The following is a 16,777-nucleotide window of genomic DNA, read 5'->3' as shown; positions in this document are numbered from 1 at the left end:
AAAGAGACTTCAAGACAACTAAGGTTCAGCTCAGCTCTTAAGTAACCTTCTATATTGCATTCGGCTGCCCTTCAGTTGCAAAGGACCCAGCAGGGACGGACCCCGTCTGACTCTTGCCACTCCGAAAGCAGCGCAGCTCAGTCCGCAAAAGACCTCCGCATAGGTAGACACTGCCTGAAACACACAGCTCCTCGACAACGCAGCCCAGCTGCAAAGGACCCTGTGAAGACCCATCTGCCCAGTCCATGCTCTAAGGACCCCTTTGGCACAACAGAAGTTCAGCAATCTCCAGGTCAGCGCATCGACGGCTACCGGAACGCAACTCTGTGCCCTCCCCACTGTACGCAATCTGCATCACCAGTGGAAGACGTCTCTACCGCCGGACTGATCACCTGACCACGTTGAACGTAACTATAAACTTACCAAACCTCTTTCCTAAAGACCTTGGCTTAGTTTATGCCTGCAGCCTATGTTTTCTAACCTGTTTAGATAACATTTACTTGGGGTCAGCATTACAAACGATAGCTATATTGTTTGTTCAAAGATAAATAAGTAGTTATTTATCGTTAAGCCTACCAGAGCCATTAAGTGGTTTTCCACAAGCAACATTACCATAGAAATCTCTTCCATTGCTACATTCAGCTCAACAGCATTGCATTCTGCCATTCTGTATTCACTCCATTTATTTGTTTTATGACTTATTCGATATTTTCTTTCATGTGTAGTTACCTATTATCTATTAGCAGTGCATACTCATTTATTGGTTTTATCACTAGTTGTTGTATTTACTCTTGCATATCTATGGTTAATAAATTTCATTAATTTTATTACAATTGTGTCTTCCTTGTGTCGATGATCCAAGGCTCTACTAGCTAGCAAAACCACCAAACTTTCAGATAAATCAGTTGACCAACTCCCTCCAGAGTGCAATTCTCAAATTATTGAACGTATTGCCGAATTAACAGTCCTTGACTGATGCATCGAATCAAGCAAGGTGGGAGCTGGTCATTTGATATACTCACATCTGCACCTTGAGTGACGTATGACCCAAAAATCACAGCGTCATTGGTGACGTGAGTCCCCTTCACTACATTTGACATAAACTACGTTAGTGGTGATATGCATAAGAATCACTCTGAGATTTTGAAAAGTTGTATATACTAAACTTAATACTGTGATAAAGTTGTGATATAGAAATTGTCAGATGAAAATGAAATCTGGTGATGTTGGATTTGAAAGAAAAACTGTTGTGTTAAATATGTAACTTTATTGTTATAGAACACACTCTAATAAATAATTTTGTAATCAAAATGTGTGCTTGTGTGTGTAGTTTAAATGTTGTGTTTCATCTAAAAATCAGTATACAGTATATGACTATAGGCATAGAGCTCCACTTAGGACAAGATAAGAGCAAGGGCATGAGTTAAGTACAGCCTTATACTGACTAGTAAACTGCTCTGTTTTATACACATCTCAAGAGATGTGGTGGACATTCATATTAAATGAGCATTCTTTCACTGTTTTTGTATCATAAAAATCTATAAGGCTTTAGTCATATGTAGGACATATATAACATATATGATGCATTTTGCATATGTGGTTTTTGCAGCATATATGTCCCTTACAATATTCTGTTGGAACATATAAGAATCACAGGTGTTTGTAACTAAACTTTTCCATATGGGCAGGGCTCATTAATGATGACTGTTTGGCCAGGGAACAGTGTGAAAGACCGATATAAAGTTGGTTCGACGTTTGACGTTGGATGTTAGATATTCAGCCGCGAAAAACTTCAATACATTCTTAGTGAATAAGTACAATTGCATACAAAATGTCTTATCTGAAAAGCATTAGAAGGTAGAACTGAACACACATCGCAGTTTATTTGTTTTAATCCTCATCGATATGTTGCAACGCATAAATGCTTTAGCAGCGGCGAGCTTGCGTTTAGGTCAGCTAGGGACCGTCTACAAAGTACATGTGAAAGACTAAAACGATTAATGTTTCCCATCGTTTTTTTTTTTTTTTTTTAGTTAACAAAACAAGAACAATTTGTGCACCAATGTGATAAAGATATAAAGACAAACACTTATAACCCTCACTTGCATTTAAATAAGAAATACTGTAAACAAGATATGTGATTGCGGTTGTATATTATTACTATTATTAAATAAATAAAATTAATAAAAGCAAAACAATATTAAATATCATTATCATTCCATAATCCAGTGGTTATGCAGTAGGTTTATTCTAGGTCTTTGTGAGAACATTTTAATGTTCATTGTATTCACAGAACTATGACACCAAAAAGTTGTTATTGAAATAAACCAATAAATAAATTAATTTAAAATAAATACACTTCTGTATCATCTTCATGGTATTTGTCTTGTTTCTGTTTTTATAAGAACATTTTTTATTTGTTTTAGTCACAGAACTATAACAGAACACATGCCATAGAAATTCAACAATTCAGTCAAAGCTGGCAAAAGTGTTGTTTTGCCGTTGCATTGACTTGAATTTGGAAATCAATCTAAAAAAAAATATATATATATATATATATATATATATATATATATATATATATATATATTATGACACTGTTTTATAACACAACTTTAAAGGGTGTGTCTTGTTACAGATTATCAAACATTTTGGTGTTGGTTTTAGCCACAGAACTATAATAGAACAACCCAGCTAGGAATGTTATTGTTGTAAGAATACTCGGAGAACATTATGTTCTGGTAATGTTTTCAGTGGCAAGTTTTATTTTAGTTCCCAGAATATTCTCTTAGGGGGCCGTTCACATATCGCGTCTTTTGCGCGTTCAAGTTCGTTATTTCAAATGCAGACGCGCGGCAGCCGCGCTCATAACGGAAGCGACGCGGCCGTGACGCGCACGCAGTGCGACCCGCTCTTTTTTTCAGGCGCGTCCGCGCCGCATCGAGTTGAAAGCATCTCAACTTTTCAGAATGCCACAAGCGCACCGCGGGTCATGTGACAAGATTCAACCAGTTAGCTTCATCCTTTCCCGTAACAAAACTGAAAGCTCAGCCAAGATGGAGAAACAGCTGATCATACTGTACATTTTTAAATAAATTCAGTAGCAGAGCTACAGCAAGTAATTTTTAGTGCTGGAAATACCTTTGTCCTTTGATGAAACTTCCGCGTCTTTATTGAGAGTGCAGGTCATGGTTGCTTAGCAAGGAGGAGGAAAGGAGGAAAGATCGGCGCGCCTAGAGTTTTCCACGCGTTTTTAGGCGCGATATTTGAACGGCCCCCTAAAAGGTAGAATAACATTCTCTAAACACATTCTACAAATGTTTATTAATAACAACATTATCCTCTAACATTCTGATCAATTTAAGTGGGAAGCTTCACATTGGATATTGGATGTGGACTCAAATGATGCTCAAGTCAAATTTAGGTCGAAAGTATAAAACCCAACCTTTGTTTACACAAGGTCTTATTGAGTTTAACCGAGGTTTAAATGTGGATGTCCTTTTGAAAGTAATAGTTTGGTTTGATGTCACCATTATGGTGAGAAGTGTTTGCTTTAGTTGGGCAAATTGACTCCTGACATCTCAATGTTTTTCTGTAGCTGCTGTAGTTGTGTTACAACAAAAACAGCATGAAAAAATGTGGTCAGCTGAAAGTCATCTATGATGATAGTGACATAGTGATAAGATTTTATGTAAACTAACTTAATTGCACCTTGTGGCAACTCAATAGTTCTGAATACTGATATTCAGCAAAATTTTAATTAGAATTTGTTTTTAATTTTAACATCAACCAAGTTAATTTGACAAACATCAAGTATCAGTGTATGAATCTCAACAATGGTGACTTGCTGCAATGTATTATGGCTGCATCATACAAAACTCATCTAGGGCTCCCAGAATGCATTGCAGCATGAAGCATGTCACCATTGTTGAGATTCGTACACTTATTCTTGATGTTTGTGTCTTTTGAAGCTCTTAGTAGATTAAAATGATTCTGGAACAGTGTGTTAAAAAAAAATACAGGTAGAAACACAAATTATTTGATTAGAACATTGCTGGATTTTACACTGTTGAAGCACATTATTACAGTCACACACATGAGTTTAATTACATAGATTAGACTTTAGATGTGATCAGATCACTACAAGATGATATCAATAACATCAGCAAGTTGTCAACATCATCTGACTACAGTTTTCCTTTCAGTTCTTGCCATGACAAAAACAGCTACAACTGCTAAAGAAAAGAGTCAAATTGTCCAACTAAAGCAAACACTTCTCACCATAATGGTGACTTCAAACCAAACCTTTACTTTCAATCAACATCCAAACCTCTGTTAATTTCAATAAAAACTTTTGTAAATGTATGACAGAAATAAAACCAATTTGGTTTATAATAAGTGAAGCTGGTAATGCTGTTTTTGGAGTTATTTAAAGACGCTGGAGCTTGACTTCAAACAAAGGTTGGGTTTTCACTTTCAACCAAAATGTGACAAAATCTGAGCAATGTAAGTCCACATCTAGTGTGATGGGAAGCTTTATTAAAATGTTAGAGGATAATGTTCTAACAATGTTATCAATAAACATTTGTGGAATGTTTTTAGAGAATTAGATCCTTTTAGGAGAGAATATTACGGGAACTAAAATAAAACGCTGAAAACGTTCCCAGAATATGAAATATTTCTAGCTGGGACATACTATTAAAAATAAAAGCAATACATAATTTAGTTAAAAATAAATACAATCTTCTATCTCAGGTTTAAAGGCTGTGTCTTGTTACAGATTTAATAAAGAATATTTTGCAGTAGTTTTGATTGTCAAAAGTGATGCAGAAGTCACGCTATTGACGTTTTAAAATAACTTGTGAAACCTTGTGAAAAAAGTGTCCTGTATTACTGCCCCCTAGAGGACGATACTGTTGATTTGACTGAGTTTGACATTCAAACTTATAAATTAATTTAAAATCAATACAGTCTTCTATCTTATCTTCAAAGGGTGTGTTTTGTTACTGGTTTCTAAAAGAACATTTTGGTGGTGGTTTTAGTCACATAACTATAGTAGAACACATACTATTGAAAATGAAACCAATGCAAGTAGTTTAAAATAAATACAATCTTCTATCTCAGCTTCAAAGGCTGTGTCTTGTTACAGATTTAATAAACAATATTTTGCAGTAGTTTTCATTGTCAAAAGTGATGCAGAAGTCATGCTATTGACATTAAAAAATCGCTTGTGAAACCTTCCAAAGAGTGTCCTGTGTTACTGCCCCCTAGAGGAACATACTGCTGTTTTGACTGAGTTTGACATTCAAACTATTTAAAAAAATCATTTAAAATGCATACAGTTTTTAATCTCAAACACACAAAAGGTGTGTCTTGTTCCTTGGGCCTAAAAGAGCATTTCCATGCAAGTTGACATACTGTCATATGTAAATCAGGATACATGCTATTGAAGTAAATTCAAATCTGTTAGTAAATTCATTTAAAATGCATGCAGTTTTCTTCTCAAATCTAAAGAATGTGTCTTATTACTGATTCCTAGAAGAACATTTTGTTGGTGGTTTTAGCCATATAACTATAATAGAACACATACTATTGAAAATGAAAGCAATACATAATTTAGTTTGAAATAAACACAATCTTCTATCTCAGTGTCTTGTCACAGATTTAAAAACAAACATTTTGCAGTAGTTTTCATTGTCAAAAGTGATGCAGAAGTCACGCTATTGACATTTAAAAATCGTTTGTGAAACCTTCCAACGAGTGTCCTGTGTCCCTAGAGGAACATACTGCTGTTTTGACTTTTGAGTTTGACATTCAAACGTATAAATTAATTTAAAATCAGTACAGTCTTCTATTTCAACTTCAAAAGATGTGTCTTGTTTCTGATTCACAGATGCACATTTCAATTCAGGTTTTACTGTGATATGTCAGGACACATGCTATTAAATTAAAATTTAAATATGTCAATAAATTAATTTAATTGCATGCACTTTTCAATCACAACTTCAAAAGCTGTGTTTTGTTACTGGTTTCTAGAAGAATATTTTAATGTTGGTTTCAGTCACAGAATTATAAGAGAACACATGCAAATGAAACTGAATTTCCAATTCAATTAGACAAAAATAAATAAATAAATAAAAAATTCAAGGGTCTGTTTTGTTTCTTTAATAACACTATTTTTTTCTGTTTGTTTTGTTTTTGTTTTTTTGAGAAAAAAAAACAGTCCATGTATAGTATATTATTTTATTGATATATAATACATAAATTATCATATGACTATGGAACAATACAAATTACGATGTAGCTAAATACAATGTAGCTCTAGATATAAATAAATAAACATACATACATAAATATTTCATTATGCATTGTGACTTCTACATCACTTCTGACAATGAAAACTACTGCAAAATGTTCTTTATGAAATCTGTGACAAGACAGCCTTTGAAGTTACGTATTTTTGAAATTACGTATTGCTTTCATTTTCAATAGTATGTGTTTTATTATAGTTTTGTGGCTAAAACCACCACCAAAATGTTCTTCTCGGAATCAGTAACAAGACACACCCTTTAGATTCGAGAAAGAAAACTGCAATCATTTTAAATGAATTTATTAACAGATTTGAATTTAATTCAATAGCATGTATCCTGATTTACACATGACAGTAGGACTTGCATGGAAATGCTATTTTAGGCCCAGGTAACAAGACACAACCTTTGCAGTTGAAAGGGAAAACTGTATGTATTTTAAATTAATTTATTTAAATAGTTGAATGTCAAACTCAGTCAAAACAGCAGTATGTTCCTCTAGGGGGCAGTAATATAGGACACTCTTTGGAAGGTTTCACAAGCAATTTTTAATATCAATAGTGTGACTTCTGCATCACTTTTGACAATGAAAACTGCTGCGAAATGTTCTTTATAAAATCTGTAACAAGACACACCCTTTGAAGTTAGGATAGAAGACTGTATTGATTTTAAATTAATTTATAAGTTCGAATGTCAAACTGTCAAAACAGCAGTATCTTCCTTTAGGGGGCAGTAATATAGGACACTCTTTGGAAGGTTTCACAAGCAATTTTTATTATCAATAGTGTGACTTCTGCATCACTTTTGACAATGAAAACTACTGCAAAATGTTCTTTATGAAATCTGTAACAAGGCACAGCCTTTGAAGCTGAGACAGAAGCTTGTATTTATTTTTAACTAAATTATGTATTGCTTTCATGTTCAATAGTATGTGTTCTATTACAGTTACATGACTAAAACCACCACCAAAATGTTCTTCTAGGAATAGGTAACAAGACACATTCTTTGAAGTTAAGATAGAAGAGTGTATGTACTTTACATTGATTGACCTACTCGTTGATATTTCAATATCATGTGCTGTGTTATAGTTTTGAGAATAAAACCAACATTTAAATGTTCGTCTATGAACCAGTAAGAAGACACAGCCTTTGAAATTGAGATGGAAAACTGTATGTTTCAAAAATGAATGTGTTAACAGATTCAAATTTAATTCAATAGCGAACATCCTGATTTACATTTGATAGTGAAAGATGGCTGTAAATACTGATCTTTGAACAAGTAACAAGACACACCACTTGGAGTTTACATATCAAACTGTGTGCATTCTAAAATTAATTTATTTAAACTTCTGCATGTCAAATTTGGTCAAAACAAGTTCAATATCTTCCTGTAGGGGGCGGTAAACTGCACAATCTTTGTCATGCTTTAAAAGCTTTTTCTCAGTGGTTTTATTTCAATAACTTTTGTTGTGCTATAGATCTGTGAATAAAACATATATCTAAATGTTCTTTCCTGAACCAGTAATAAGACACACCCCTTAAATTTGAGATTTATGTTTTATACATTTCACAAGTGAAGCATTTAGATGAAATAACTGTACTTTTTGCTCTTCGTTTTGCACTTTGCAGACGGTCCCTATCCTGCACTATTACATTATAAGCTCTATCAGTTAAAATACCTTAAGGCAGATTAAAACAAATAAAACATATTGTGTGTTCTCTTCTACATTTGGAAACAGTTAGAACACAGTATGTTTTTTGTCATTGTGCTCAATCGTTAAAGAACTATTGAAGATTTCCAAGGCTGAATCTCTAACAAATGTCAAACGTCAAACATCCAACCAACTTTATATTACTGCGGTCACACCATCCGCGCTTCGTAAAAGTGCGGTCACGCCATCTCCGCTTAAATTTCTATTGCGCGCCTATATAGATATTTACTGTAACAAACACTTCCGACCTATTACGGCGCATTTCATGTTATTCAACTACTTTTAAGAACTGCATATCAAAGTCAGGACCAATGCTATTAACAATCTCTCTATCTCCATCTCCCAAATAAAAATACTATTAATCTGACATGCGCAAAAAATCATAAAAATATGAAATCAAATTCTTTTCTGCAAACTCCAACAGATCATTGTTCTACATCCTACCACTGTGCTGATTTACATGCTGTTTAACTGTTTCATTACTTTATAACTGAATACCAAAGTCTGGACCAATACTATTATTTATTTCTCAATATAGACATTTTTTTAAAAAACATAAAAATATGAAATCAAATCGAATACTCCAACAGATTATTGTTCTGCATGTCCCCAAGTACAGAGATGAAGTTGTTTTATTGTATATTTTTTTTAATAATTGCATACCAAAGTTGACAAATGCTATTTACATTGCTGTATAGACATTTAAAAAAAAAACATAAAAATATTAAATCAAATTGTTTTCTGCTAATTCCAACAGATTATTGTTCTTCATCTCCTCATGTACCACTGTGGTGATTTTCAAGTTGTTTTACTGTATCATTTTTTAATAATTTCATACCAAATTCATGATAAATGCTATTTACATTGCTTTATAGACAAAAAAATAAAAATAAAAATAAAAATATGAAATCAAATTGTTTTTTGAAAACTCCAACAGATTATTGTTCTTCATCTCCTCATGTACCACTGTAGTGATTTTCAAGTTGTTTTACTGTGTAATTTTTTTAATAATTTCATACCAAATTCGACAAATGCTATTTACATTGTTTTATAGACATTTAAAAAAAACATACAAAATATAAAATCAAATTGTTTTTTGAAAACTCCAACAGATTATTGTTCTTCATCTCCTCATGTACCACTGTGGTGATTTTTTTAAGTTGTTTTACTGTATCATTTTTTAATAATTTCATACCAAAGTCAACAAATGCTATTTACATTGCTTTATAGACAAAAAAATAAAAATAAAAATATGAAATCAAATTGTTTTTTGAAAACTCCAACAGATTATTGTTCTTCATCTCCTCATGTACCACTGTGGTGATTTTCAAGTTGTTTTACTGTATCATTTTTTAATAATTGCATACCAACGTTGACAAATGCTGTTTACATTGCTGTATAGACATTAAAAAAAAAAACATAAAAATATTAAATCAAATTGTTTTCTGCTAATTCCAACAGATTATTGTTCTTCATCTCCTCATGTACCACTGTGGTGATTTTCAAGTTGTTTTACTGTATCATTTTTTAATAATTTCACACCAAATCTGACAAACGCTATTTACATTGCTTTATAGACATTTAAAAAAAAAAAAAAAAACATAAAAATATAAAATCAAATTGTTTTCTGCTAATTCCAACAGATTATTGTTCTTCATCTCCCCATGTACCACTGTGGTGATTTTCAAGTTGTTTTACTGTATCATTTTTTTAATAATTTTATACCAATATCATGATAAATGATATTTACATTGCTTTATAGACATTTAAAAAAAACATAAAAATATAAAATCTGAAAACTCTAACAGATTCATGTTCTTCATCTCCCCATGTACCACTGTGGAGTATTCGATTTGATTTCATATTTTTATGTTTTTTTTTTTTTTTTTTTTTTTTTTTTTTTTTAAAAAAGTCTATATTGAGAAATAAATAATAGTATTGGTCCAGACTTTGGTATTCAGTTATAAAGTAATGAAACAGTTAAACAGCATGTAAATCAGCACAGTGGTAGGATGCAGAACAATAATCTGTTGGAGTTTGCAGAAAAGAATTTGATTTCATATTTTTATGATTTTTTGCGCATGTCAGATTAATAGTATTTTTATTTGGGAGATGGAGATAGAGAGATTGTTAATAGCATTTGTCCTGACTTTGATATGCAGTTCTTAAAAGTAGTTGAATAACATGAAATGCGCCGTAATAGGTCGGAAGTGTTTGTTACCGTAAATATCTATATAGGCGCGCAATAGAAATTTAAGCGGAGATGGCGTGACCGCACTTTTACGAAGTGCGGATGGTGTGACCGCAGTCTTTATATTGGTGTGTGAAAGATGACAGATCTGTGACCGCTTCTATCAGCGAGAGCGCTCCGTATGTGCTCACAAAATTGTAGCATTTGCACATGTTTTTAAAGCCTTTTAAATTAAAATATTCCAGCGATTTAATACAATCCACCTTTTAGAACACATCAAGGGCGTTCAGGTTCAGGTGTTTGTGAGCTCACTGCAGTGTCCTCATTAATCTTCGTTGTTTGCACTTGTTTTAAAGCCGTGTAAATCAAAACATCACAGCGATTGAAGACAATACAATTACAAGATCATATTAAAGAGGTAAAATGAGTGTTTGCAAGATATTCTGTGTTTAACTGCAGAGCAACGCGTCACGTCTCGATCGCTCGCGCTCCGCAGCTCGTTGATTCTGGCTTCTCAGCGCTCGAACGGGCAAACACATACATAATTATTTCAAAATGCATAATAGCTTGGCAAATGTATTCGAAAACAATCATTTATGTCTCACGTGAACATAAACTGTTGATAAATAAATCGAAGGTGGATCATTATGATCATTATATTGGATTTGAACATTAAAGTGAGTCTGTCTTCATTCGTCTTGGCTGCTTTTATTTATTTGCTTGTTTGTTTGTTCCTTTCTTTCTTTCATCTAACAAGAATCAATATTTAATGAAAACTATGCAATGTTGTCTTACATGTTATTCTTTCATGTCTACATCTGAACATCTACAAACCTAAAACCTGCTGTTTTATGCTATTGTTTGCAATTTGCTTATTGCACAGTTTAACTGGTTTCTACACTTTTATTATCATAATAAACTTGTTGGTTAGAATAGAAAATGACAGCAGTCTAACCAGGTTCATACAAGCTGCTTTTGACTTTTTTACATTGACTTTTTGCAGTGTAAATTCTAAAAGAAAAATGTTTCAACTGTTGAAAATCAATATATATATATATATATATATATATATATATATGAAATTAGTGTTACATTTTTGCTAATGACAATTTTTGTTGTCATAAAAAGCAAAATATTATTAAAACAATACTGTTGTACTTTTTTTAATCACTATATTGTTTATATATTATAATTAACCATTTAACAAGTGACATAATGATCAATCATTACTGCTTAAAATGTCTGTTAATAAATGTAACTTTTAAAGCATGAAATAATATACCGAATCAGTAAATTTGAGTTTAATGTGGGTATATTATCAGTAAAGTAATCATTAAACATTTGTAATCATTCACAAATTATTAGCCATTAAAGGGGTCAAAGGATGCAAAGTTCACTTTCGCATGTTGTTTGAACATTAATTTGTGTTGGCAGTGTATGTACACATCTACCCCATAATAATAAAAATCCATGCAGTGGTTTTTAATTAATCTGTAAAAATAATATCTGTCACACCGACAGAGGCCGCTCCCACGATAGTTGATTGACATGAGCGCTTACCTCAGTCCCGCCGTACATCAGCTGTAACAAGTCCGACTTCCAATGTTTCGATGCTGGAGCAAGGATGTAAGTTAGGCAAGAATATCTCTGATTGAGAATTTTTAACCAAAGTACATTATAGATTTTCCATGAAGTTTTTTAGCTAAAAACTTTTACTGCTATTTAGAATAACTATCAGTGGTAAGATAAAATGTTTTGTGAATACGGGCCTGTTTTCTTTGTAAATATATTGTAAAATGTAATTTACTCCTGTGATCAAAGCTGAATTTTCAGCGTCATTACAGAAATTATTCTAATATGCTGATTTGCTGTTTAAGAAACATTTCTGATCAATGTTGAAAGCAGTTGTGCTGCTAAAAAATTTTCAGGATGCTTTGATGAATAGAAATTTCAAAAGAACAGCTTTTATTTGAAACACAAATCTTTACACTCACTTCTGATCAATTTAATACATCTTTGCTGAATAAAAATATGGATTTCTTAAAAAAATCCTGATATAAATAAATAAATAAACTTTACACTGTTGAAAAGGTTCACACAAAAGTATAAATCAGCACATTAGATCAGCACAAAAATCAGTGTATTAGAATGATTTCTGAAGGATCATGTGACTCTGACGACTGGACTAATGATGCTGAAAATAGCTTTGATCACAGCAGTCAATTACATTTTAACACATATTCACACAGAAAACATCTCAACCTTGCACTTCAGTTATATGTTATGAAATAAATCATCTTTTGTCTGAAATAATATTAACAGCAGCTGTGCTAATGCTAATCTTTCTCCTTTTGCTTTCTCCTTTTGTATCTTTATTCTTCCTCAGTTAAAATGCAAAAAAAATCTACACATAATCCTTTCCTTAAAAATTCTATTGGTGTATGGTATGAAGCTCATGACTTTTTAGGTGCAACAATTAAACTTTCGAGTCTGTCACCAATTTGGGGTAATACAATGTTTGTGCCTGGGAGAAATGATGGGGGATTTAAAAACTGGATGTACAAGGGAGCAAAACAAGTAAAAGATTTATATAAGGATGGTGTAATGATGTCGTTCCAACAATTGATGAGAGAATATGATATTCCTCAGAAACACTTCTTCAAATATCTATGTTACGAGTAGTGCTGGACGGACGAGACGGGAAACGAGATACGATACAAACAAACACTTTAATATAAATCGTCATACGAATCAGGCAGGAACACAACGGTACATCCATACACTCCAAAATAACGTTAAGGACCAACAGAGAACTCAGTAAACAAGCAGACTTATAAAGGGTGAGACTAATTACAATCACAGGTGTAGGGCATGACGATAATGACGGTTAAACCAAAACAGACAGATCGACGGGGGGAGACACTGGGAGAAACCAAAGACATAAACAGACATAACTGTGACAATCTACAGATAAGAAGTTTTATACACTCTGAAATGAAAAGAAATTTTGGAAGAATATTCTGGTTATGATTGGTAAACTGACTGAAGAAAATATTCCTTGTGATCCCAAACTCTGTTTATTTCATATATATCCAGTAAATTTTGTGGTGAACAATAATAGACGCAAACTAATTCACTTTAGTTTGCTTCAGGCCAAACGAGCTATTGCTTTAAAATGGAAGGAGATACAAGGTCCTTCCTCTATCCTTTGGATTAAAAAAATGACTAACAACCTCGTCATGGAAAAGCTGACTTATGCAATTAAAGGGAAACTTAAAGACTTTTACAATGTTTGGACTCCAATTTTAAGCTACTGTAACCAAGAGGACTTGACAGCAGGAGATGACTGATATTCAACATTCATCTCTATGTACTGGGTATCTCCATTACATAATGTAATTTCTTTTAAAAATAACTAAATACTCCGAAAAGGTAAAAGTTAAATTGTTAAATGGAGGGCTGTGAATGCTGGTGTGTGGAAAGTAGTTGAGATGTGTGTGGGTTTTTTTTTTCCTTCTTTCTTTTTGGGGGGGTTTTATGTTTTGATGTTCTGTAAGGTTCTCTTATGTATGTTTTTTTCCCCTCTTTGTCTCTTTTATTTTAATGTATTGTTCTGTATTTAAAACAAATGCAAATAAATATATTTTTGGAAAAAAAAGAAATGCACACATTAGTGAGCAGTACAGCCAGATATTCAGCTATATCTGAGCTTTACTTGACTATTTACAGCTACTGAATATATGCAAATGTTTGTAGAAGTATCTATGTCAGTCTGACATTCTTCACTGTGTTAGACTTTCATGCAGAGACTTTATATTGACTTCCCATAAGAGTTGGTGCGGCCATTTGTAAGTTTTATGGATCTGGCTTCCGGTCTCATCAGTGCTTAGCTATTTTTTAGCTATACAAAACAGCTTGTTTTGCTGCTTGATATTGCAAATTGGCATGTCTTACTATATTATTTTAATATATTATTTTGATTATGAGCTCACTGGTTTGTAGTGCAAACAGTTTTACCATTTACTGCACATTGTTCATCTTCTCGTTATTTCCCTATAAAATAAAAAACACAATTTGTTGAGTCAGCTTAAAATAATGTGTTACCCTGCCGCCTTAAAATTTTAAGTTCAGTCAACTAAATTAAGTTTAGTCAACTTGAAATGTTAAGTTGTACTAAGTCACAACTTAGATATTTGTGTTTGCTAAACTTAACAGATGGGTAAGTAACCCAGCTGCCTTAAAATTTTAAGTTGATTCAACTCAAATATCTAAGTTGTCACTTAGTATAATTTAACATTTCAAGTTGAATAAACTTTTTTTGAGTTGACTGAACTTAAAATTTTAAGGCAGCCAGGTTACAAATTATTTTAAGTTGACTCAACAAATTGTTTTTTACAGTGTAGCAGCTAATGAGCCAGTCTCACCCATAAACTTACTTCTGCATTGAAGACAAAGGTGGATAATGTTTAAAATGTATTTCAAACCAGTCACTGTGGTCTACACTTGTCTTCAGCTCCTCTAAAAACCAACCAAGACCAGTCTAACTAACATTGACTAACATTAACATTAACATAACACTAACAGTAACATTACATCAATGTAACATATTTTTTTAATAAATAAACAAAGCCAAATAAATAAAACTAAATTAGTTTAAAAAGTCATTAAAATTATAATAACTTAAAAGTGAGATATATGTGAGATATATATGCAGCATGACAAATTTAGAAAGATGAAAAGTCTCGAAAATTTGATGAAGGGAGAAAGTGAGCACAGAGAGGCTGGAGAAAAGAAAAAGAAGAAGAGAAAACTGAAGGAACGAAAGACCACTGAGCCAGCTCCACTTCTTGTGGAGGTCAAACCTCAGCAAACTCAAGTCAGTTCTCCAGTGAGATCTTCCTTCTTAAGGCCAATAGAGGCAGAACTTCCAATGCTTCCAAGTGTCTCTGAACACTTCACTCTACCAGCCATTCGCTTCAAACCCCTGCCAACAGTGACCAAACCGCCCATGCGTCCTTGTTACGTCCCTTAAGTTTTTAGAGTTGGCAGGATTATTGGTAAATGGGGAAATAACATTTAAATGTGTGTGTGTGTGTATGTAATGGTGCTGGCAGGCAAATAACGAGCAAGATTTTGATCGCAAAACTACTTTAACCATTTATTGTGCAACAGTGCTCAGTGATAAAGTGGTATTAACAAGAGTATTTACAATATTTACAGTATTTACAAAGGGTAAACAACAAAACATTTACAAAACAAAAAGAAAGAAGGTGGAAAGGGGGGAGCATGAGAGGTGCCAAATAAAAGAAATAAACAAAACACAACTAGCTAGTATTTGTAATCTAAGCTAACTACCAAAAAGAAAATGTAGGGAAAAAAGTCTTCAGCGTAACAACGCCCTAACTAAACTATTCTAATTAAGGGGAAAAACAAAATGTACAGTGGGTGGCACTCTCTCCTAAACTAGTGTGTCTAATACATCCAGAATATCCTACGTGTTGTACAATGTATGTCAAGCGACCAACTTACCTGCTCACGCCTTCCCAACCTAATGTACAATGGGGAACAGCAAAGACGGAACAGTAAATGAAAAGACTGTACACTCTTCAAACACTATACTAACAAGGGACTTTTCAGGACATATAAACACAATGTACAAGGCTATCTCAGACGGTATAACAAATAACAAAAAAGGGAGTGTACAAGCGTAACAGCGAAAAAGGTACAAATGAGCAAAAGCTGGAGAGCACGGGACAGTAACGGGACTTTAAACCGGCCGGCGTGAGATGATTGGATAATGTAAACCGGGTCATCATCATCCAGGTGGAAGAGTAACAGACTGGTGGGCCAATGGGAATACTAGCACATACTAACACACACAAACTTTGCGCAATTTACATACGTAACAGTCCTCAAAAGCCTGCTGCTGCACCTCAGAAATTCCTAACTCCTCTTCAAGTGGTTCCTCCAAGTGTCTCTGAACACTTTGCTCTACCAGCCAATCGCTTCAAGCCTTTTCCGTCAGTGACCAAACGGCCCATGCATCCTCAAATGCCAGCTCCTGCACCTGAGGAAGTGACCCTGCCAGGTACTCCTCTTCAAGTGGATCCTCCAAAACCATTGGTGGTTCCTCCACATCCCACTCCAGCACCTGATGAATTGTTTTCTCCCTGATGCTCCCAAGTGAGTCCTCCCAAACGACTGGTGGTTCTTCCGAGCCCCACTCCTGCACCTGATAAAGTTGTTGCTCTACAATGTTCTTCAGATGAAGTGTGTCCTCACAGCCTGCTGAAGCTTCAGCCAGCTACTTCTTTCCTGTTTGAACCGCCTCCACAACTCATAGGCCATAAAAGGCCATTTGGATGAAGCCTCTCAGAAAAAGAAGAAGATGGATGAGCACATGAAGAAGCTGTTCTGTGTGACCTCTCCTGAAGGTCCCAAGAATGAGACCCAGCACCATGTGAATGTCCAGAAGGAGCCAAAGAGCAAGAGAAAAGTGACACTTGTTCTGTTCATCTGGGCAGAAGAGAAGGCCAAGAAAATGGAGAAGAAAATACAGAAGGAGAA

Source organism: Labeo rohita, chromosome 9 (genome assembly GCF_022985175.1).
Source record: "Labeo rohita strain BAU-BD-2019 chromosome 9, IGBB_LRoh.1.0, whole genome shotgun sequence".
In the NCBI taxonomy this organism is placed as follows: Eukaryota; Metazoa; Chordata; class Actinopteri; order Cypriniformes; family Cyprinidae; genus Labeo; species Labeo rohita.
This window is presented reverse-complemented; position numbering follows the sequence as displayed.